The sequence below is a fragment of the Argentina anserina genome, chromosome 7 (assembly GCF_933775445.1).
Source record: "Argentina anserina chromosome 7, drPotAnse1.1, whole genome shotgun sequence".
NCBI classification, from domain to species: domain Eukaryota; kingdom Viridiplantae; phylum Streptophyta; class Magnoliopsida; order Rosales; family Rosaceae; genus Argentina; species Argentina anserina.
This window is the reverse complement of record NC_065878.1, coordinates 9,621,305-9,646,404: the sequence shown is the minus strand read 5'-3', so window position 1 is coordinate 9,646,404 and position 25,100 is coordinate 9,621,305. Positions and strand designations below refer to the sequence as shown.

Here is a 25,100-nt window from a genome sequence, read left to right as displayed (position 1 = left end):
CATGTACAATAATCACTCATCATATTGTACGTTTTAAAACTTTCATGATATCACCACAATAAAAATCATAACAGTATACTATATAGCAAACTATATATATTCGTATTTATTACCATTTATACAATATATACATAGTCCACTATATCCTATACATGTCATAATTCATAAACACCTGAAGAATTACGTACAATATTCTCACATACTCATGCTCAATTTTCCGTCACCGAAATGACTATTTTTAATGAATTAATAACAGTACATAATTTAATGAACTATATATATATTATGTACCTATTACCATTATACTATATATATGTAGTCCACTAAATTATATACATGTTATAATTCATTTGATAAACACACTTGCAAAATGTTGAATCACCACGAGGGTAGATTCGTAAATTCAGTGAGATTTTACTCACCTTATCGACTCGAGCGTAATTCCACAATTCCCGATGATATTCCTTTCCTCGATTTAATGATCACCTTGAACAGATAAGAAAAGAATTTAGAATCGTTTCGTAACCTTTAAATGCCGAAACAGTAATAATCGGTTACTGTTCAGCAATTTTCGGTTTTACGAAGTTACTGTTCAGTGGTACTATTCACTGTTACTATTCCCGGATACTGTACAAATATGCAATTAATACGTATTTCTGTACGTATAAATATTATATACGTAGTTCTGTACGTATAAATACTATATGCATATTTCTGTACGTATAAATATTATATACGTATTTCTGTACGTATAAATATAAATACGTATTTCTGTACGTATAAATACTAATACGTATTTCTGTACGTATAAATACTAATACGTATTTCTGTACGTATAAATATTATATACGTATTTCTGTACGTATAAATATTAATACGTATTTCTGTACGTATAAATATTAGTACGTATTTCTGTACGTATAAATATTAATACGTATTTCTGTACGTATACGTACGATTTAAAATGTAAATACAAATTCAGTAAATAAAATTTACTAAATTACCCTTTTACAAAATTACTTTTTACATTTACTGAAAGTAATTTATATTTACATTTACCGTAGGTAAAATTTAATTACATTTACCGTAGTAAATAAAAATTACATTTACATTTACCGTACACAGTAAATTACCAAAATACCCTTCTGTCAAAACCGTTCCCACCGCCGCACGTGGCGGCGCGTGTGGCACACGCGCCACCTCCGGCGGGCCGCGCGTGGGGCCCACGCGCCGAGGCTAACCACGGCGCGTCGCACGCCACCGCTACCTCAAATCTCTCCTACTTTCTCCCCTCTCCTTCCCTCCGGCCTTAGGCCGCCCCTACGCCACCCTACACCTCCACACGCGCCGCTTAATGCGGCGGTGGTCCACCCTCACCTCCCACCCCCGATTCATCCCCACAATTCATCAAATCGATCCCCAAATTACAACAATCAATTATCACAACCAATTAAACGTAAATCCTCACCTAATCAATCTCTCGGAAGCATCGAAGCTAGTCGGATCGATCGTGCTCGGCTCGGGGTGAGGGGCGGTGTGGCGAGCTTGGGGTGTTGGTGAGATGGACCTCGCGATGTCGTAGGGAGGAGCGGTGTAGCGTACGACTGTTGGGGTAAGGCGATCGTCGGCGATGGAGTTTTCGAAGGGGGAGGCTCGGTGCGGCGAACGGCGTCGAGAGAGAGGACGCGATCTTCTCGGGGTCTGGCAAGGAGGACCGTGCGAAGCTTTCCCTAGGGGCGGTGAGTGACACGGCCACGGATTCGGCGAGATCGCCGGCGTGGGAGGGAGATCGGGAAGAGAGCGAGAGAGAAGAGGGAGAGAGAGAGAGATGGAGGCGCGGGATAAGAGAGAGAAGAGGGTTTCCGAAAATGGAAACCCTACTTCTGTTCAGTTTCCTTATATACCCCTTTTTAAATCGGACACTAACTTGTATCGTTAATAACTTTCATATACATCGTCCGATTAGAACGCGTCACATGCTCACGAACTCGTATCGACGAGCTCTACAACTTTCGTGAAGAAAGTTTCCACAACCGAACGACGAAATAAAAGTCGGTAAATTCGTTCGGAAACGTAACGTTTTCTTATTAAACATTCTCGGAACGTTTCCGTTTCCGTTTCGTAACGTTTGCAAACAAATCGAATTCAATTTAAATGAATTTCAAAACTTTATAGAATTTATTTCAAATCAAATATTGTTTGAAAAAATTGGGGTTATTACAATCTACCCCCCTTAAAGGAATTTCGTCCCGAAATTCAAGCTCACTCAACAAACAACTGTGGATATCTGGTTATCATGTCTGACTCTAGCTCCCAAGATGCATCACCCTCGTCATGGTGACTCCATAATACCTTGACTAGCTCCACGTCTTTCCTCCGAAGCTTCTTTGTGGATCTATCCAAAATACGAACCGGTTCGACAACAAATGTAGCATTTTCCTTCACCTCAATGGTGCTATGATCAATCACATGTGACTCATCTGATACATACTTCCTTAACATGGAAATGTGGAAGACGTTGTGCACGCCCTACATGCTAGTAGGCAAGGCTAGTCGATATGCTAGTTCGCCCACCTTCTCAAGTATCTCAAGGGCCCAACGCACCTCGGTGCCAACTTTTCCTTCTTGCCGAATCTCATTACACCCCTCATGGGTGAAACTTTCAAGAACACATGATCACCGATCTCAAATTCTATGTCTTCTCTTCAAGTCTGCATAGCTCTTCTGTCTGCTCTGTGCGGTCCGGATTCTATTCCGAGTGATCGAGATCTTCTCAGTGGTTTCCTGAACCACCTCTGGGCCCATCAGTGCATCATCACCAACTTTGGCCCAACAGATCGGAGATCGACATGGTCTACCATAAGTGCCTCATAGGGTACCATGTCGACGCTGGAATGGTAACTGTCGTGCATGATACCCACCCAAGTACCCTATTTGTATCGGCAACACGATAAGGAAATCTTAACTCATCGAGTTCACAACCACCACAGAATCACCACCTTGGACTAAGAATTACTCTCAAACAGTTCACCAGAGAATTGACTAATATACGCAAAAGGTTGTAGAAAATTCTACCACCACCACAAGAGAGAGATGCATCACGCATCCTACCCCTCTTATCAAAACTTACCGTCGAAAATTAATTTCAGCTTCTTGCTTTCCTGAGTGGTGTGCCACAATTTACAAGTCAGACCAAGGTGGTATTTATCCCACAACGGTGGAACATGAAAATTAAGCGAATTTACAGCGCAAAATCCTACAAGACCGCGACCGCGATATACTTTACCCCCTAGTTCATATATGCCTCAAATTCATGACATACGATTCCACACAAATGCCCCAGTGGCATTATCTAACATATTGATTTCCCCCACCGTCGTAGTACTAATAAGTTCTGCAATTAATTCAACAACAGAAGCTGGTTATTAGGTCTATTGTCTCCTCAAAATCAACCCAAAAATGGTTGCTACACCACCACTCTAAACAGTTGTTTCTTTACTTTCATTAAGAACTCTCATGGCCGACACATTCGGCCAACATAACTTCTCTGCGAACAGCAATATAATTGATTACTCTTTATTGTAGAATTATCCCTTGTTGAACACTTCAGTCAACTTCGCCTTATCCAACAATAAAAATCTGATGCATAGAGGGAAGAAGAGCATCTAAGTCTTCCCATACTAACACCACTTGCACTTGAAAAGAAAATTTGATTTTCAACCATTTCTTTACCGGTTGGAAGGTGCTTGTCACGAAAAATTCGTCAAAACACCATTAAGCTAAGGTCATCTCATACCTTACCTTCAATAGAGTTACTTCACCGTCATTGCGTCTCATTTGGACCTGAGGCATTGTGAAGTTCCAATCTCCAATACCAAAATGATTAAATCCTGAAAGATAAGCGTTCTCATTTAAATGCTCATCTAGCAAATAATTAATTCATATCGCCACGTTGAGATTTCTCCATCACCTTATATTTCTTACTCAGCCAATATTAATGCGTAACATCAATTGTCTATAGCCGAACCAAAACAAGTTTGGAATGTCACGTCGACAAAATGTGAATCTCAATTCAATAATTGTATTACCACCCTAAGGACGTATCACACGCCCTACCCCTCTGTTATCAATAACGTTAGTGATGCTAGTCACGACAATTTTCGTTAACCACCTCCAACCTATGGTCTACACATCTCTAGATTAGTTGCATAACTAAAATCTAGTCCTCAACCTTTAAACACTGAACCTCCCTCAACATAGGGTCAACGCTCTCTATCAAGACTCCTTGATAGTTCTCTGTCCTGATAGGAAACTATATACTCAAACCTGTTTGCATTCCAGTATTTGGATCGCATGTCAACTCAGGGAGTATTGTAGCCTCTCTAAGCTGATCGCACCAGTCATTAAGTCTTTGAATTCATTTGTCCCATCCATACGGCATCTTCGCTGTAGGGGCTATAACACAATATCTCTTGAAACGTCTCACTTTACTCTGATATCACAACGATGTCTATGATAGCTACTTCAGATCCACTTACTCGACATATGCCCTGACTCAAGCTCTCATGGCATTAACCGTTTTGAAGCAATGGTAATGAAACACTGATTTTCTGGGTCTATGAATGAACTCATCACGTCAACACAATCAATCACCGCGTACTGCGGCCTCAACCAATCAATTCCTCAGATCACATCATAGTGTGGTCCGGAATCACTATCAAATAAGCAGAGAACTCTCTACTTCCAATCACAACAGGACAAGCCTTTCATTGTCTCCAATTTCGAGGAACACTCCAAAAGCGAAGTGACACATAAAGAGTTTCTCATAGACGTAGGAATCAATCCTAACCCTTCCACTGCCAACTATCAATAAATGAATGTGGCTATCATCTTCTTCTCTAACCCAGAGTACTCAATCATCACCAAGTAAGTCCCAATAGTCTCGATCCAATGGTCCGTTACCATATGATCCAAGCGTCATGAAATTACAGCACTAGTAGCTCACTCATGTCCTTGATCAACCTCAACACACGACTATCATCTCTAACGATAGCAACAAGATCAACTTGTCTTTCCAGTGGAGCAACCTCCTCATAAAGGTCCTCCACATTGCGGACTAGGCCTGCAGCCCTAACTCGGCCTCGACCTCTCGTCCGTCCTCGGCCCTGTCCACGGCCGTTTTCCCAAATTCATCACCATTCAACAATTAACACTCAGTCATATATGTGAAGTCTCGAATTCGACAAAATAGATCCAACTGATATCAATCATGGAATTTCGTATGAAGGTGAATCATCGGAGTATCATCACGATACTCTCTAAAGGACCAAACCATATGGTATGGCTCCTAACACTCTCGCGTACCCGACAACATATCTATACCGAGGAGCATGTGATGGGAGCCCGCCTGCAGTCGGATCATCGCTCCTGGATGGTATTGATAATCGCCAAATACGCACTTAGGCTCTGATACCAACTGTCAAGACCCGGACCGCTCCGCCGTAACACGATATTGTCCGCTTTGGGCATAGCCCTCACGGTTTTGTTTTTGGGAGCTCAGAAGCACCTTCCCAGCGGGTCACCTATCCTGGGATTGCCCTGGGCCAAGCATGCTTAACTTCGGAGTTCTCCTCTGCTCCGAAGCCATTGAGCCCCTAAAAGGCCTCGCGTTAGATAGAGGTGGGCATGTACATATAAGACGCATCACCCTCTCTCCGTTGGCCGATGTGGGATATTACATTGATGGCTTCTTGCTTGATTGCTTGACGAATCAAATGTGAGATGTGTCTTGCTATTTAGGCCTCCTCCTCCTACATTACTAGTTCTAGAGAATTCTAGGACTATGTACAATGTAGCTGACTCTAGAGAATCCTATACAATTCTACACAACTCTAAGGTTGTGTTTGGGTAAGGGACTTGAAAGTGACAAGGGATTTTAAAATGAAGGGATTTCAAGGTGATAAGATATTAAAATGAAGGGACTTAGTGAGTGAATTATTAAAATGACTTGTTTGGGTAATTTATTTGATAAAAAGAATTTAATCATGGAATTTGTAAACATATTTATGTTTTAAAAAATAATTATTTTCTTTTAACCAAATTATCATAAAACATGAGAAATTTGTATCACCAAATAATTCTAAACATGCAACCATTGAAGTCTCCATCACAATTTGGATCCACAATGTACTTACATTTATAATATTAAAATGTCAAATATTCTAAGAAAATTGATAACATATCAAACATGACAACAATAACATATGAGTTCAAAATTTTATGGCATTAGACTTCAATATGCAGTAAGATGTGATTTCAGCTGCACGCCTGCATATCTCCAATGCACAACGAGCATCTCCAGAAATAGCTGCTACCTAGAAACATGTTTAAATAATGTCAAAAATCAAGGATCAAATTTAATCTCCTAATGAAACAGAAAGGATATACCAACCTTTCTTGAAGTAAACTTTATAGCTTGTTTTTCAAATGCATCAATTCCTCTAAGCCGACTTGAAATACGAGGAAGCAACTTTTCTGGGAGATCCATGGTATTTGCTATGCCTGAAATATACATTTCAATACGAGTCAAGGATGTAGTAGACATCATAACATAGTCAACATCATTTTTTCTTCTTCACAATAACAGTTTCTAAATTAATTCCTGATAATTGTTAAATGAAGCACCACTACTTCCTGAATAAATGCAATCATAATCCAACAACTGAAAACTAACACTGCACCACAGTTGAGCATCGGACTATTTTGATTCAAATCAATGAACGAGGAGAGATTCATTTAATTAGTTGATTTAAATCTCGTCTCTTGATATGAATTACTTGAATGATGCATTACTGCTCATACTTCTTTCACACTAATTAATGACTCTAGCAAACATACAAGTCTTTAGACCAAAAGAAAATTTTATAAGTCTGTAATTACTTTTTATCTATACAAAAAGAACATATTCATTGACCATAATGCACAAACTAACTGAACTGGCACTCAGGCCTGCAAATTTACCAATCGGAACAGTTAGTATTGAATTGTATCAAGATGCTTGTGTGTTCAGTTCAATTTTCTGGTCAATCTAGGAGAAGTGCATCCAAATTAAAACAAATGTATACCAACCTTTGCCCATGAGGATGAAGGATGAGTCATCCAGTTTGCTCCTTCCAGGTAAATATATATGGAACTTTAATTTTGAAATGGAATTGTAATAATAGAGAAGAAGAAAGGGAGAAGGGCAGGGATAAGAGTCAATAACAAGAAGAAAGCCTCTGGGCTCGAGAGCAAAAGACAAACAATAATTGGAACTTCCACACAGAATATCATTCATCTATGTCATTTCCCTCTGTTATACATTCACTTCTTTTAAATTTTCAAACTGAAACCAGCATACAACTTTATATATTAAGCCACTAACAACACAGCATCATAACACACCAAAAAATATATAATTCAGCAAAACCACACCACACCCAGTAAGAATAGCAGTTCAAAAAGGAAAATCAAACCATCAAACTGAGCTTTATAATATTGAAACTTACAATCCGGGCTTTATAAGATTGAATCATGAATATTGAGCATATTATTTACTCACATGTTTGAAACCCAGAACTCAAAACACAGCAAACAATCAACATCCCTAAGATTGAATGAATGCAAGCCATCAATTGGCATTAAATTTGTTTGAGAAATCACATAAGCAAATGAAGAACAAAAAACCTGGAGATGAGCGATGGAGCCGGAAAAAATGACGCTTCTTTGGAATTTCTGAAGGTTACGCCTGAAGAGGCTAAATTTGGAGGAGGGATACGGCTTAATACAAATTCCCCCAACTGTAACCACAGATGAAATCGATCAAATTGGAGATCAAAAAGATACCAAACTCAACAATTTAATCCTAGAATACAGAGAGAAATGAAAGCCCAAGGTGGAGATCAAACCTGAAGACAAGCGATGCCAAGAGTAGAGAGAGCGAGAAATCGAGACTGGCTCCTGGCGAAATGGAATTTTAAAATTCCACCTATCGACACGGAACTTAGGGGCGGAAGTTTTCTTAATGAAAATCCCTTCTAATATTCCTCGTTAAAATCCCGGGTAATCAAAGTCCCTCCCCGTTTTTTTTGCCAAATAAGGGATTTCTCCACGGGGATTTGAAATCCCTTCAAAATGTCATCTCCCTCTTCCAAGTCCCTTACCCAAAACACTTCCTAAGATCTTCCTTGAGTATTCTAGAGAATTCTGGAATAGTCTTGTTCCCTTAGCCTCTCCATGGTTCTCCGGAGATGTCCAAAGGCTTCTTGAGACTTCCAACACCTTCTAGGATCTTCCAAAGAGTTATGCCATATTCTGGATCCGCCTAGAATGCTCAAGGTAAAATTTGGCTAAGTTTGGCGTGATGCTTTCATTGTGATTCCCTCATCGCGCTTCGTTGTATTGCTAGATTTTGTCCTTGAACTGCCAAAGCGTATCCTCGGACTCCCAGCTTGCTTCCGTATCGGGCAGACCTCTCCACTTGATGAGGTACTCTTTGTAACTTGGTATGTCTCTATGCAGTATGACCCGATATGCGAGTACTTCATTTACTTCCTTATCGAAGTTGGTGATCACCGCCGTAGGTGCCCGATCCGATATCCCCCTTGATGGGTCTTCCTCGTCCTCATTGTATGGCTTCAACATGCTCACGTGGAAGACCGGGTGTATCATCAACTTGGGCGGGAGGTTGAGCTTGTATGAAACTTTGCCTATGCGCTTGATAACTTCAAATGGCTCTTCATACCTACGAATCAGTCCCTTGTGCACCTTCCTAAAGGCCGTAAACTGCTGCGGAAAGAGTTTCATAAGTACAAGGTCCCCTTCCTTGAACTCGACATGCCTCTTCTTTTTGTCCGCCCACTTCTTCATCCTCTTGGCAGCCTTGTGCAAAGCCGCTCGAGCTAACTCCGCTTGCTCATGCCATGACTTGGCGAACTTGAATGTGACTGGACTCTTCCCTTCCTAGTGAGTGGCAAAGGATGGAGAGGTAGTAGGCTGCTGTCCCAACAAAATTTCAAAAGGACTCTTGTTATTGGCCTCGCTTTGCTGCAAGTTGTAGGAAAAATGCACCACGTTGGCACTCACGTAGTGTCGTAAGTATAGCTCCAAGAGAGCATTGACATGTTCTGTCTGACCGTCACTTTGTGGATGGAAGCTTGTTGAAAAATTCAAGTCTGACCCCAGCATCTTGAACAGCTCCGTCCAAAATCTCCCTGTGAAGTGCGGGTCTCTATCGCTGACAATATTCTTTGGAACTCCCCAAAGCTTAACTACATTGTGTAGGAATAGCCTTACTGTCTCCTTCACTGTGCAGTTGGTTGATGAGGCCATGAAGGTTGCATACTTGCTGAATCTGTCCACCACGACAATGATGCTCCCAAAATCTTCGGACTTCGGCAGGAGAGTGATGAAGTCCATAGAGACACTCTCCCATGGTCTCTCAGGAATGTGTAAGGGGTCTAGCAAGCCCCCCGACTGCTGCTAGACTACCTTGTCTTGTTGGCAAACTAGACATGTCCGCACATACTCTTCGACCCCGTCCCACATCCTAGGCCAATAATACATGGACTTTAACAAGGCAAGTGTGCGTTTATACCTGGGTGGCTGGCCCATTTAGAATCATGGCATTCCTTGGTTAGCTCCCTTCGTGAGCTGCCCTACTTTGGTACGTAGATGCAGCGGCCTCTCGTGTAGAGAAGGTCATCGTCTTGCTAAAACCTCCGAGTTTTGCCTTCCTTTACTAAGGTAATGAGGCTTTGTGCTTGAGGGTATACCCTTAGTCCCTCCTTGATCTTGCTTAGCAATGGGCTAGTGACTTGCGAAATGCTCGCAAACTCCGCCTTGCGGCTTAGTGTGTCCGCTACTACGTTCGCCTTTCCGGGCTTGTACTCCATGGTGTAGTTAAAATCCACCAAGAAGTCTTGCCACCTTGCTTGCTTTGGACTTAGCTTCTTTTGGGTTTGGAAGTAACTTGTTGCTACATTGTCGGTCATGATTACAAACTTGGTCCCAAGCAAGTAATGTCGCCACACTCGAAGGCAATGGATGATGGCAGTCATCTTCTTCTCTTGCACAGTGTAGCGCCGTTTCGTGTCATTGAGCTTCCGACTCTCATAAGCAATTGGATGTTCTTCTTGCATGAGTATTCTGCCAATGGAAAAGTCGGAAGCATCTGTGTGCACCTCATATTGCTTGGCGTGGTCGGGTAGGCTAAGTACGGGCACTTCACATATCACTTTCTTCAAGTCTTCAAAGGCTTCTTGGCACTCCGATGTCCACTCCCATGCCTTGTTCTTCTTGAGAAGGTCGGTTCATGGTGCAGCCCTCGCTGAGTATCCCTTGATAAAGTGGCGGTAATAGTTAACTAGCCCAAGAAAAGATCTTAAGTCATGTACCTTGGTGGGTGACTCCCATTCTTGGATGGAATGCACCTTGCAATCCTCCATCATAAGCTTGCCGTCCTTGATTCTCTGCCCCAAGAACGACACTTCCGGCTTAGCGAATGAGCATTTCTCCATCCTAATGTATACCTAGTTCTACCGCAATACCTTAAGCACTTCCCGCAAGTGCTCCACATGCTCTTTCAAGGTCTTGCTATACACCACTATGTCGTCCAAGTAGACGACGACGAACCGATTGAGATAGGGGTGGAATAACTTGTTCATCAAGGTGCAAAATGTCGCAGGTGCATTAGTTAGACCAAAAGGCATAACTAAGAACTCATAAGAACCATACCTTGTGATGCATGCGGTCTTCGGCTCATCTCCCTCTGCAATGCGCACTTGGTAATATCCCGATTGAAGGTCTAACTTTGAAAAGTAGCGTGCATGACCCAATTGATCAAAGAGATCGGCGATGAGAAGGATATGGTATTTGTTCTTTACCGTTATCTTGTTGAGCGCCCTATAGTCGATGCACATGTGTAGAGATCCGTCCTTCTTCTTTTGGAATAAGTCCGGGGCACCGAATGGGGCTTTCGAAGGTCTAATGAACCCCGCTTCCAAAAGCTCCTTCAATTGCCTCCTTAGCTTCGCTAACTCCGGGGCGCCATGCGGTATGCGCCCATGGTAGGTGGTTTGGTCCTTGGTTCCAACAATATCTCATGGTCGATCTCTCTCGTTGGGGGTAGTTTCTTGGACAGCTCCGTGGGTGATACATTCTTGAACTCCTTAAGAACTGTAGCTATCTCCTTGGGCATGTAATCTTTTGGTCTTGGCTCCTCGTCATTGAACTCACTAAGGATAGCCAAGTAGCTCTCCTCTTCCCTCTTGATGCCTTTCTTGAATTACAATGCCGACAACACCTTGATGTCTTGCTTTGCTCCTCGGGTTGTTGGCACCACGCACGACTTCTCGCCATCCATTATGCATAAGCTATTGACAAATGACACCAGGAATGCCTTGACTTGATCGTGAAATTCCAACCTCAAGACTACCTTGTAGTCATCCATCGGTACTATCAAGAAGTCTAGGATCCCACACCAAGATCCCACGCTTGTCTTGACTCCTCGAGCTACTCCTTGTATGGGGCGGGCAGGTGAGTTAACCGCCTTGATGGAGCCCCCTCCATTGCTCGCCTTTAGTCCTTGCCTGCGTGCCTCCTCAATGGAAATGAAGTTGTGGGTTGCCCCCATGTCGAGAATTACCGTTGTTGGCTTCCAACTTATGCTGATATCCGTGAAGAGCAAACATTTGGCTTAGACCTCAGGTGTAGAGCGGATTGCATTGAGCACATGCAAAGACCCCAAATGTGCACCTTCATTGCCACCCTCGGCTTCACTCCTTCCTTGATGACTTCCTAAGAGTGCGCTTAGAGCTCTCCTTTGTGGGCAATGCCTAGCCCAATGCAGACCATCGCATAGGAAGCACGTGTTGTCATTAGGCTTGTCCGAGCTCCGCATGTCCCTTGACTTGCCTTTGTCCTTGAATCTTGCCGAGTAGTTGTCACGGTGGGGCTCCTCCGTGCGTTGGCTTTTGTCTCCCCCACCTTTGGCATAGTTCCTCTTCTTCTCCTTGGGCTTGGTGGACTCTCTTGGACTTGAGAAATCAACTAAGCCTTCGGCCACGGCTATGGCGGTAGCAAGGTCTTGCACTCCTCGTCGCCTTAGCTCCGTCTTGGCCCATGATTGGAGACCATCCATGAAATTGAAGAAAGCATCCTTGTCGGATAGGTCGGGAATCTCAAGCACCAAGTTAGTGAAATCTCTAATGTAATCACGAATAGACCCCATGTGCTTGAGCCTTCGCAAGCGAGCTCTTGCCGCATCCTCGACATTCTCAGGATAAAATTGCTTCTTAAGCTCTTTAGCAAAGTCATCAAAGGTAGAGATGGTGCACGTACCTCTTTCGACATCTCCTCCACTATAACATGGCGGTATCAGTGAAATAAATAGTCGCAGTCTTTATCTTGGCATCTTCCTCCATGATGCCTATGGCCCCAAAGTATTGATCTAGCTCCCATAAGAAGTTTTCTACTTCTCGAGCGTTGCGCATCCCTCCGAAGCTCTTTGACTTTGGCACCTCGATCCGCTTGGCATCTACGCTGCTGCTGGTGTTAGCCCCCACGGCTATTGCGCGCTTGCATAGGGAAAGATCTGCCTGCATCTCCTCCATACGTGCAAGCATGCTATTGCGCTCAATTTCTTGCACTTCATGCATCCGGGCGAGTCCCCCCAAGAACTCTTCACGAACTTTGTCTATCTCACCCCGCAAGGACTCCTCTTGCTTGAGCATCATGCCCTTGATCGCAGTGTGGATTGCGGCGTCCTCCGCCTCCAAATCTTCCACCTGGGCCCCCATGCCACTCACGCTCTCTTCCACTTGTGTTAGTCGTGAGTCGATTATAGCTAACATGTCCTTGACACGTTCATTCTTTGGAACCGTCGGGTTGACAAGTTCTTCATTACCCTTCTCTTGCGTGTCGTCGGAAACACTACCAACATGATTGCCATTCTTTACCATTATGTCGAGCTAGCCTCTTGATGAACTTCGGCTCTGATACCAACTGTCACGAGCTTACTCTTTTGCTATGCTACTCGTGCGGCCTTAGAAACTCCCTTATGTTAAGTCAGCCTTACTCTCGCAATCGTTCTGCTAGAACAATTGAAAGACAAAGAGAATGTCTCTAAAGAGAACTTATATTCTTACAAATATGCTTGATGGCTTCTTGCTTGATTGCTTGACGGATCAAATGTGAGCGGTGTCTTGCTATTTATAGGCCTCCTCCTCCTACATCACGAGTTCTAGAGAATTCTAGGACTATGTACACTGTAGATGACCCTAGAGAATTCTATACAATTCTACACAATTCTAAGATCTTCCTTGAGTATTCTAGAAAATTCTGGAGTGGTCTTGTTCTCTTAGCCTCTCCATGGTTCTAGAGAAATCCGGAGATGTCCAAAGGCTTCTTGAGACTTCCAACGCCTTCTAGGATCTTCCAAAGAATTCTGTTATATTCTGGATCCGCCTAGAATGCTCAAGGTAAAATTTGACTAAGTTTGGCGGGATGTGACAATATGCTAGCCCAACAATTTGATAGCTTTTGTAACTAACTGAACAAATTTAAGTATTCTTACGATCCAGTGTCTATTTTTCAACGGTAATCAAATCATAAATATCTCTAGAAATCGACCTCCTTCAAGTCGACAACTGTGATTGAACTGTAATTTTTCGATACTACCATGAAATATAATTGGAACACATGTGCATTCCTTTCAATGTGATAATAAAATCGCAGTTTTCTATGGTTTTATCAGGGCTAGCTGGGGCAGATAGTGGTCTCTGGTATCATTCTCGTATCCAGTTATGAACCCCAAACTTAAGTTCCAACCCCGAAGCTATCAAAGTGACCAAATAGTCAAATATTATACTACAGTGCACAGTTAAAGGTAAAATGTGCCAAATGATTAATTTGTAGCTAAAAAAGTCTTAGAAGTACTCTAACGCGCTACCATTGTAATAAAAGGAAAGAAATATATATTTTTTCGAATATCCTTTAGATAATCAAGGAGGCTTTTGCTACGTTACATATATATTCTCTCTATTGTACTCTCAGTTTCGTACTCTCCGATCATGGTAGATGCCCACTACAAAAATGACCGGTAGATCATACATATATAGAAACCACATGTGTTGAGGTTATGTGAATTCTTTTGTAAGGACCACATTATTAAAGGTCATAAATGCGATGTGGCTTTTGTGAATCCTTTTAGTAGTGGTTGTTCCCGTTAGTTTTGATGCTTCTCTTGTAATATCGGTGTCTCGGTGAATGTAAAACGATCTAGTGGCCCCTTAATTGCTAACTCTATCGATGTCCACCGTGGGTCGACTCCTTGCTTCCTATGGCAAGGTTGGGAAATCTAGTACGCTGACAAAAGTAGAACTGGATCTCCATGCGTTACCCGAACGGCCGGTGTTCCACCTCCAGTAAGCAAGGATTAATTATAATGTTCGTTGTCAAATCGATCTGATTTTTAGTAATTGCAGTCGGAACTTCCAAGAAATTAAACCATGCATGGTCACCGCTGAGAGCCTAAGATCCCCTCTCCAGCATTCTTTGCTGCCATCAACGCATGCAGACCCCTGATCATGGGGCATGCTGCATTCCCAAACGCCTTGGAGCAATTATGAAATATCCGCTATAAGCATTTCCACCGTATCAGATACGTACTGCACCACCGGACGAACCACCGAGGCAACAGTGCTTAAATGAGTACAATCCATGCCAGTGGAAAGCCTACTTCACAACTCTGTCATAATCGATCGAGGCGCTAGATCCACTGAACCACTAGCTGACTAGCCAAGCCGGACAGTCCGAAGAGTGCATGAAAACAGAAGTCAGAGTCTACGAACAAGAATACCGCTGTATCATCAATATTGAATGTTAATAGTAATATTCTTCTCCTTAGATACAGCAATATGATTGATAGAGGTGAGAAGCATAGTCGAATATATATCTCTAAACCTCCAAACGGTATAATACACGATATGTCCAATATAATATAGTCTAACATTTATCTCATGGACCAGCTTATAAGGACACGAAAGAGCCTTTTTATTTGAAGTACATGGTGACCCCCTATACCACTAATTTGATTAGTGTATCAATCTTCTTGGATCTACTATCATAAATTAATTTTGCATCTCTTTCTACAATTTTTTTGCTCTCTTTGATTTTGAAATTGCACTTTCTATTAGGTTTTTTTTCATATTTGCATGTTAAGCAAACATAATCGCAATCTACTTCAAGCAACCTACTTATTGGCATGTTTAGAAGTTTAATTTAGGCCATTTGAAAAAGATTAATATTTCATTTCGACTTATGTTTGAGTACGTGAAGATAATGCACGATGGACACACGAATTACCCAAGAAATGGGAATTTTGGATATTTCAATTATAACAATAATAAAAAGATAGAAAGACGAATGATCTAGTCTTTTGATAAGATATGAGGGATCTACTTTGATATACACAGAGTCTTGATTTGTACTTCAATTAATAATAGTGCATCATATGCTATTTGATAGGCGCAAAAGGAACTTCAAAAATACCATATTATCAAATCAATTATATCAATGTAGTAAATGGCAAATCAGGGTCATTACCCACAGAGGATCGGTGAAACTAAGACTTAAAACCACAAACAGACGTGTAAAACAGAAATCTGGTACACTCAAACTATGAGCGGAAACCTAAATAATTAGCTAATCAAGACTCAACCAAAAATTACGAAATTAAATAAACACTAACTAGACACAGTCGTGGACTACCAAACAAATTTTGAGAGTATTCAGAATTGGTTTGATTGGTGAACAAAACTAAATAATACAGAAGTACTGCTAAAAACAAAATATTAAAAAATAAATATGGATGTAGGTATGAGAAAAACAATAGCTAGGAACTTCTCTCCACCACTAGATATGTTTCAATCACCCCAAAACAATGTCAATAATTATAGATGAATGCACTCACAGTTAAGCCAATGTCGTTAGGTCATTAACTGTAATACGTTCTCTTAATTGTCATGTTAAGGAAAATGTCGGTATCGACTTAACTATATTCTCAATTAATTGATCTATTAAATGTCGGTATCTAGACCAAAATAATTAAAATCATTTAAGAACGTTTGAGTAACAACAAAGAATCTAAGGTCAATGTCAGTAGCCTTAGATTACTAAGGAATCACTTCACACAAATACCTGCAAAGAACTTGTTATCTCTCATAAAATATGCAACGATATGTCGGTCATATACATATTTAAGATAATAAAACCCTAAAACATGCATCAAAGTATCGACCCAATGAGACATGCAATAGAATTATCAATGAACAATCAGTGAAGAAATTCTCATATAAAATTATATAAATCAATTAGAGTTTGAAATCGAAGACATATCTAGAGCTTTGATTAGCCCATAACTATCAAAATTTAGTTACCCATAATCTTGAATAAAAGCATCAAAGAATACATGAGATATGTGTTAAAAGAGAAGGGACCGAACTTCTTTTTTCTTGTGGAGGCTTGATGAGATTTTAACACCTTAAGGAGATGTGAGTTGTAGCTTGAGGAGATTGAAGGTGACTTCGCTTCGGCTCTCCATGTCCGTCTTCTCCCATTTCTCTTCTCTTCTTCTCTCTATTTTTTCTTCCACTCTCTCTCTCTTTCTCTTGGTTGGTTGTGGAAAAATGGTGTGTATGGAGATGGTGGTGATGAATGTTTTTATAGAGGAGAATGGTGGTGGAAAAAGTAGAGAAAAGTGAGAGATAATGATATAGTGAGTGGAGTGAGTGATCATGGAAGGAAATTGGTGATCATAGAATGAAGTGAGTGATAATGGAAGGAAGTGGGTGATAAATGAGGAAATTGATGATCATGGAAGGAAGTGAGTGATCATAGAAATAAGTGGGTGATAAAAGAGGAAGTGAGTGATCATGGAAGGAAGTGTGTGATCATGGAGGAAGTGAATGATTGCTAGGTAATGATGGACCTAGGGGTGATAATTACACCCAAAATCAAATTAGATTTTTGCATAATATATGTGTGGATTTTTGGACAATGGGGAACCATTATTTTGTGAGAGAGAGAGAAATATTGTGTAGTTAAATCTCAACTAAAAAGATGAGATCTAGCTGTGATAGAACAATGTGTTGTTCCTTCCTTACTCCTCCATAAAATTAGCCCGAAAATGCTCGGAAAATTACCGGAATTTCACATTTTTCTCTTCTTGTCAAGATATTCGAGTTAGAAATTGGATTTCCATCTCTTTCTTCTATCTTTTTCTTTATTTCACTTCAAAATACCTAAAAAAATAAAGTTAATTAAAAATATAAAAACATAACAAAATAGCTAAGTAAAAGGAATAATTAACACAATAAAAGTCACATAAATATGTGACTATCAAAATACCTCATACTTAGCTTTTGCTAGTCCTCGAGCAAAACACTAAACTAAGACTCTGGAAAGACTCAACAATAACACAGACTACAAAACTCTAATGCCCTTAACACTTTGTCTCAACAATCTCCCTAACATTGCAATACCAAGATCACATGATATTTCAATTCAATCCACGAAATTTCGAAGGTTAATGTCAATACATGACACACATGCATCATGTAGGACGAAGACATAATCATGGTGAATGTAAAGCTATAGCATGCAATAAAAAAAGTTAAGATTCAACCTCACATGGGTACGCTATAAGTGTTTCTCTCAACATATGTCTAAGGTTTTCACTCAACTCAATTACTTGCCAAATGGACCGAATCATATGCTTAACTTTTGTGACTTATCTCCAAAGATCAAAGACTGCATATCTTGAGGATCAAAAATGACTTTATAAGGTTGTAATGTGGTTAAGCTCATAAGTTTATAGAATAAAAGGGATATAGAATTCAAACAAGTTTTAAAACCTAGTAGAGCATAAATGTAGAGACGTTTTCGAACTTTACAACCCTTGAAGCATCTTCACTATTGAATTCGTCCAAATATATCCCCATTGTGGCCAAATTTCATCTTGTTGGGCTTTCATTTCATTCTTTTCATCTACAATTAACCTATGGTATAAGCTAAACATCACAAAAGAACATACACTTTTTTTTACAACATAAGTAGCTTGATATCTCATACTTACTTTTTTGCTTCATCTTCACAATCTTCCGTCTTGGTCTTCATGTATACATTTCATGTAAAGCTCTACTAAGTTCTAGAACAAAGGTAGAGATATAACTATTCTAAGGTTCAAGGGTAAGGTTATGTGGGTGATGACAAAAAAAATCACAATGCAAGCTCAAAGTAGTTAACTAAGGGTTGCACATCTTGTGTACACAAAATATGGGTCACATGCTACATATGGCAATGGGGGTAGATCTTAAGTGCCTTTATCACTTCCCCAATCAAGATATATAATGACTATAAGCTTTGACAAGCACAAGAGCAAGTTCTAGTAATCTTTAGAGTCCATTAATTTAATATATGGCAAGCAATTGACACATAACAAAGAAAACATGTATAATCACATTTTGGCTCAATCGCTCACAGGTTAAGGAATCTCAACTATGTTTAAGCATGTTGATGAATATGTACCATGTTAACTCGTTTCTACATCTACTACATATTAACACATGCACCATATATCAAGAATAACCAAAGAAACTCAGCTAACATAGACACATGTTGCACTCTTATTCACAATTTCAGAAGATATAAGCACATCATAGACTAGTTAAGATCCCTAATATTTAAACAAGACTACAAAAAAATTTTTTTGTTTGTATTTTTATTTATTTTTTAACTCAAAAAGCATACCTAAAAGACTCAAAATCACAAATCTAAACATAGACGCCAAAGATATCATATAAACCTCACCCACACTTGAAATTTGTATTGTCCTCAATGTAAAACAAAATTAAAGCATGCAACACATCAAACAAGTATGAAGCAGAAGACCTATGACATCACAAAACACATTAAACATGAAAAATAACAAAGGAGAAAAAATGAAAGAATGCAAATCTAGAATCCAAGCTTCTCCATTAACATGGGTTGCCTCTCAAGTAGCGCTAAGTTTAACGTCAACAGCTAGACGATACTTATAATCATTGCTCCACTGGCACGGGATCGCGGAGATGTACTTCTTCCACATCTCTCACCGCTACAGGCTCATAAAACAGTTTGAGCCTATGTCCATTCATTTTGAACTTATTCTCATTCTTCATATTTTTGACCTTTACTGCACCATGAGCAAACACATTAAGTATAACAAAATGCCCACTCCACCTAGAACGAAGTTTACCTGGGAATAAACGTAGACTCGAATTGAAAAGCAAGACTTTTTGCCCAACAACAAAAGATTTTCTTTTAATCATCTTATCATGAAACATCTTGGTTTTCTTCTTGTAGATTCGATTGGATTCATAAGCATTATTTCGAATCTCATCTACCTCATTCAGTTGTAACTTCCTATGAACACCTGCATCATCAATATCAAAGTTAAACTGCTTAATAGCCCAATATGCCTTGTGTTCAAGCTCTACTGGAAGATGGTAGACTTTCCCATAGACCATTCGATAAGGAGACATCCAAATCGGTGACTTGTTTGCCCACAACACCTCATCTAAGCGTTGACTCCAAAATTTCCTGTTGGATACTTCTACCTGCCCGCTCGTCTGATGATGATAAGGTGTTGACACCTTATGAAGAACATTGAATTTCCTGAGCAAAGCTGCAAAAGACTTGTTACATAAATAAGAACCTCCATCACTGATGATGTACCTGGGAATACCAAATCTAACAAACAATGATCTCAAAAATTTCAAAACAACAGCAGCATCGTTAGTACGAGTGGCCACTGCCTCCACCCATTTTGAAACATAATCAACTACAAGTAGGATACAAATATTTTGCTGAGAGCTAAGAAAATGACTCATAAAGTCAATACCCCACACATCAAAAATCTCAACAAAAAAAATTGGGTGTTGGGGCATCTGATCTCTATGACCTACGTTACCTGTGAGCTGACATCTATCACATGATTTATAGAACTTGTGGGCATCTTTGAACAAAGTTGGCCAGAAGAAGCCACTTTCAAAAACCTTCATTGCACTCTTCTTTCTAGAAAAGTGACCTCCCTCTATATGTGAGTGACAAAAAGTGAGAATAAATTGAAATTTAGTTTCAAAAACGCACCTTCGTATCAAAAAATCTGGACAATGTTAGTATAGATAAGGCTCATCTCACACATAATGCTTAGTTGTCTTCACTAACTTGTCATTCTGAGTTATACTGTAGTCGCTTGGTATTCTGTCTGACACAATATAGTTAAGAATATCTGCATACCAAGGCTCAGAAACGTTGAGAGCAAAAAGTTGCTCATTAGGGAAGCTATCACGCAGAGGCAATGAGTCATCCTCCATGTTAGATCCATGCGTGATCCTGCTCAGGTGGTTTGCCACCACATTCTCAGTGTCTTTCTTATCTTTGATCTCAATATCAAACTCCTGAAGTAGCAACATCCATCTAATCAACCTGGGTTTTGCATTCTGTTTGGTCATCAAGTATCTCAAAGCAGCATGGTTAGAGAAAACAATGAGTTTAGTTCCTAACAAGTACGACCTAAACTTTTCTAAAGCAAAGACCACAACTAAGAATTCCTTTTCTATAGTTGAGTAATTTAACTGTGCATCATTTAAAGTCCTGGAAGCATAATAGATGACATGGGGAAACTTAGCTAGACGTTGACCCAACACAGCACCAACCGCATAATCAGAAGCATCACACATGAATTCAAAAGGTAAGTTCCAATCAGGTGCCTATAGATGGGTGCGGTCGTCAGAAGCTCCTTGAGCTTGTTGAATGCCTTCAAGCACTCATCTGTGAAGTTGAAGGCTACATCTTTATGGAACAGTGCACATAATGGTCGGGCTATCTTGGAAAAGTCCTTGATAAACCTACGATGAAATCCTGCATGTCCAAGAAGAGATCTCACATCCTTCACAGTTGAAGGAGGAGGTAAAGTACGCACAATATCAACATTAGCTTTGTCAACTTCAATCCCCCTGGCAGATATTACATGTCCCAAAACTATACCTTGTTCTACCATAAAATGACACTTTTCCCAATTCAAAACGAGGTTAGTCTCGACACAACGTTTCAAAACTATGGATAAATGATGCAGACACATGTCAAGAATCACCAAATACTGAAAAATCATCCATAAATACCTCAATGATTTTTTCAACTATGTCCGAAAAAATACTCATCATGCATCGTTGAAACGTTGCAGGCGTGTTGCATAGGCCAAAGGGCATCCGCCAGTAAGCAAAAGTGTCGTAGGGGCATGTAAAGGTGGTCATCTCCTGGTCATCCTTGTGTATGGCTATCTAATTGTACCCTTGAATAACCATCTAAAAAACAATAATATGCATGACCTGCTAACCTTTCTAACATTTGATCAATGAACGGTACAGGAAAGTGATCTTTGCATGTGGTGGCATTGAGCTTACGGTAGTCAATACACATTCTCCATCCCGTTTGCACATGTTGTGGTACCAACACGTTCTCATCATTCTTTACCACTGTAATTCTTGAACGTTTGGGAACTACCTACAAAAGACTAACCCACTTGCTGTCAAAAATAACATAAATTATACATGCATCGCGGGGTTTAATCACTTCTTTCTTGACAACTTCCAACATGAGGGGGGGGGGGGGTTCAGTCAACGTTGAGCTTATCTTGTTGGCTTAACTCCCTCCTCCAAATGTATCATGTGAGTACACAGAGTGGGACATATTCCTTTGATATCTGTTATTATCCATCCAACTGCTTGCTTGTACTCCCTAAGTACAGTCAATAACTTCTCCTCTTGCAACTGTGAGAGCTTTGAAGAAATTATGACTGGTAAACTTTTACCATCTCAGAGAAAAGCATACTTCAAATGCTCAGGTAGAGGTTTGAGCTCTAACTTGGGTACTTTCTGAATAGATGGAGCAAGCACATTAGTTGAAACCAGAAGAGGAATGAGTTTACGAGACATACCTATCATGTATGGCAAAGATTCAAATTCTTCCTCCATTGCATAATACTCCTCATCCATATCAAGGTCTTCGGCTAATGCAATCTCAAATACAGGCTCAAATTTCACAGGTTAAGGAATTTCCTCAATAGATTGAACCGCTTGTGTTGAAACTTTCTTTTTACCAGCTTTTATTATGGGATCATCCTCCAATGAATACTGAATGAAATCCTGCACAAAACTCTCAAAAACATCAATAAAACAACAAGAGTACATATCATTAGTATTTGGGTGCTTCAGGGATTCAAAGATGTTGAATTTGATCTTTCCTCCAGTTGCTTAAGTGAACCATCATAACAATTAATTTTAGTACTGTTCTCAAGAATGGTCTACCAAGAATCAATGGTATCTCAGAGGGCACTTGTTCACCTTCCATCTCTAATACAAAGAAATCCGCTTGTAAAAATCAAATCACCAACCTGCACTAGCACATCTTCTATAATACCTCTAGGGTAACAGTTAGACCGATCCACAAGTTTAATGGTTATCCCAGTAGGCAAAAGTTTTCCCATATTCATTCTATCATACACAGCATATGGCATTAAATTTATGGAAGCACCTAAATCAATAAGAGCACTAGCAAACCTGTCATCACCAATAATGCATGGAATAGTGAAACGTCCCAGATCGCCTAACTTTGGTGGTAACATTCTTTGTAGCACAGCGGACACCCTCTCACTCAAGGCAACTGTTTTAGTTCCTTTGAATTTTCTCTTTGAAGTGCACAAGTCCTCGATTAATTTTGCATACTGAGGAATTTGCTTGATCACATCCAACAATGGAATATTCACCCCAACCTTCTTGAGGACGTCTAGGATCTCCTTGTCTCTTTCCTCCTTCACTTGTTTCTGTAACCTACTTAGGAAAAGGCACATTAGTGATAATCAAAGGTGAGGTTAAGGGACATACCAGGGCTGGTTTCGGTCTTGATTCAATGTTTGGTCTAGGTGCATTCTCAACAAGTTGAGCGAATTCCTCAATGGATTGAGTTGGGGTGCCCAGACTGACTTTTGATGGTTCCTCAGGCACAATCTGCTCTAATACAAGTTCTTCCCACTTTCTTCTTGGCTTCTTGACCACTGTAGCTGCATCCACCACATTCCCGTTTTTCAAAACCATTGCATTGACTTCATGATGACCCTTAGGATTAGGAAGAGTGTTGTTCGGAAGTCGTCCTGGGTTGACTTGTGCAAGAGTTTGTTGGATTTGGTTCACTTGGCGCTCTAACTAGTCAATTGCCTTCCCTTGTTGCTGAGTGGTGGACTTGATATGTTGGCGAAAGGCACTGCTTTCCTCTCTTTCCTTTTTGCTATCAAACATCATTTGTTGCATCATAGCTTCCAAAGTTAAAGTTCATGTTGATATGTGACCTGGAGCCTGTTGTTGTTGATCCACACGTCTTTGGCCAAATTGCTGCACATCCCCTCATTTGTCTTTGTTGGAATCCAGGTGGAGTAGTTGGAGGATTGAGCACATTATTGCTTCGGTAGCTAAGGAACGGATGATCTGTATTCCCATTATATGTGATGGGTTGCCTATAAACAAAATTCACATCATCCTCTTGAGTGTCTTCCTCAACTGCTCTGCACTCAGGACAATCTTTTGCAAGGTGGTTCTTAGCTGAACAAATAGTACAAACCACTTGAGATTCGGCAACGGTAGCTTTCTTATTCACCTTCATAACACTAGCAATTAAGACAATGTCATTCTCCATAGAACTCAATCTCTTCTTTATGGCTCCATCTATGGTAATAGCATTTAAGGATCTTCCGCTGGCACCTATAGATCGGTCTCTGGACTGAAACTGTCTTGAATTCTATGCTTGATTCTCTACAATTTCCTAAGCTCCAGTCTGATTCCACCAAATTCCTCCACAAGCCGAGTTAAGTTTTTGCATGTTGAGTGAATCCACTCCTTCATAGAAGTACTTCATTTGAGTGTTGAGATCAAACTTGTGATGGGGGCATTGCCGTAGTAGACCCTTGAATTGAGTCCACGCTTCATGTAATTCATCTCCATCTCTCTGCCTGAATGTACTGATCTGGTTCTTTAAATTCTTGGTGTGAGAGGCTGAATAGAATTTCTTCATGAATGCAACACACATATTGTCCCATGAGTCAATAGATTGGGAAGCCAGTGAATTATACCATGCATTTACTTGCTCTTTTAAGGAAAAAGAAAAAAGAATAAGTTTCACAACATTCTCATCCACCGCTGTTGACTTCTGTATTCTGCATAGTGCTGTAAACTCATTAAAATGGTCTTTTGGATCTTCAGAATGAGTATCTCTAAAGTGTGCTAGATTAGAAATCAGAGATGGGGGAATTGAGTAAGCCCCCAAATTTTCTGGTAGCACAACTCGTGAATCTGTTGCACCTATGCCCGGAGTAAAGGACTTCTTAAGTTTCGCAACCATTACTCGTGGTGATGATGGAGGCGTTGGAACATGTTGCTCTTCCTCAAACTCAGTATTTGAATTAAAATGATGTTTAGGCTCAGAATCCTCACCAACACTGTTACTCGTATTCACCTGTAGTCTCTGTTGTTTCCTGTTTAGCTATGCTGCTTTCTCAATCTCGGAATCAAATAACAGTGGTTCAGAGCTTGTAAAATGTTAAGTATCCATATAAAAAGCTCCTGCACACAGTAAATAATGTAAGACTTAAATGAAAAATAAAGTAAATAAAGCAAAATTATATAAAAAATAATAATAAAATAAAATAAAATTTAAAATTTAAAATAAAAAATAAATTAAATATTAATTTTTTATAAAAATTAAAATTAAAAGTAAAATTAAAAAATAAAAACACGTTTAAGACTTATAATTAAACAATCTCCGGCAACACGGCGCTAAATTTTGATAGGCGCAAAAACACCTACAAAAATACCCTATTATAAAATCAATTATATCAATGTAATAAATGACAAATAAGAGTCATTACCCGCAGAAGATTGGTGAAACTAAGACTTAAAAACACAAATAGACGC

The 25,100-nt window shown here is 40.1% G+C and overlaps 1 pseudogene; it reads right to left on the bottom strand.

The window, feature by feature from the left end:
* Positions 1 to 19,136: 19,136 nt before the first annotated feature.
* On the bottom strand, positions 19,137 to 23,231 carry LOC126803542 (uncharacterized; annotated as a pseudogene).
* Between the last annotated feature and the right edge of the window lie 1,869 nt (positions 23,232 to 25,100).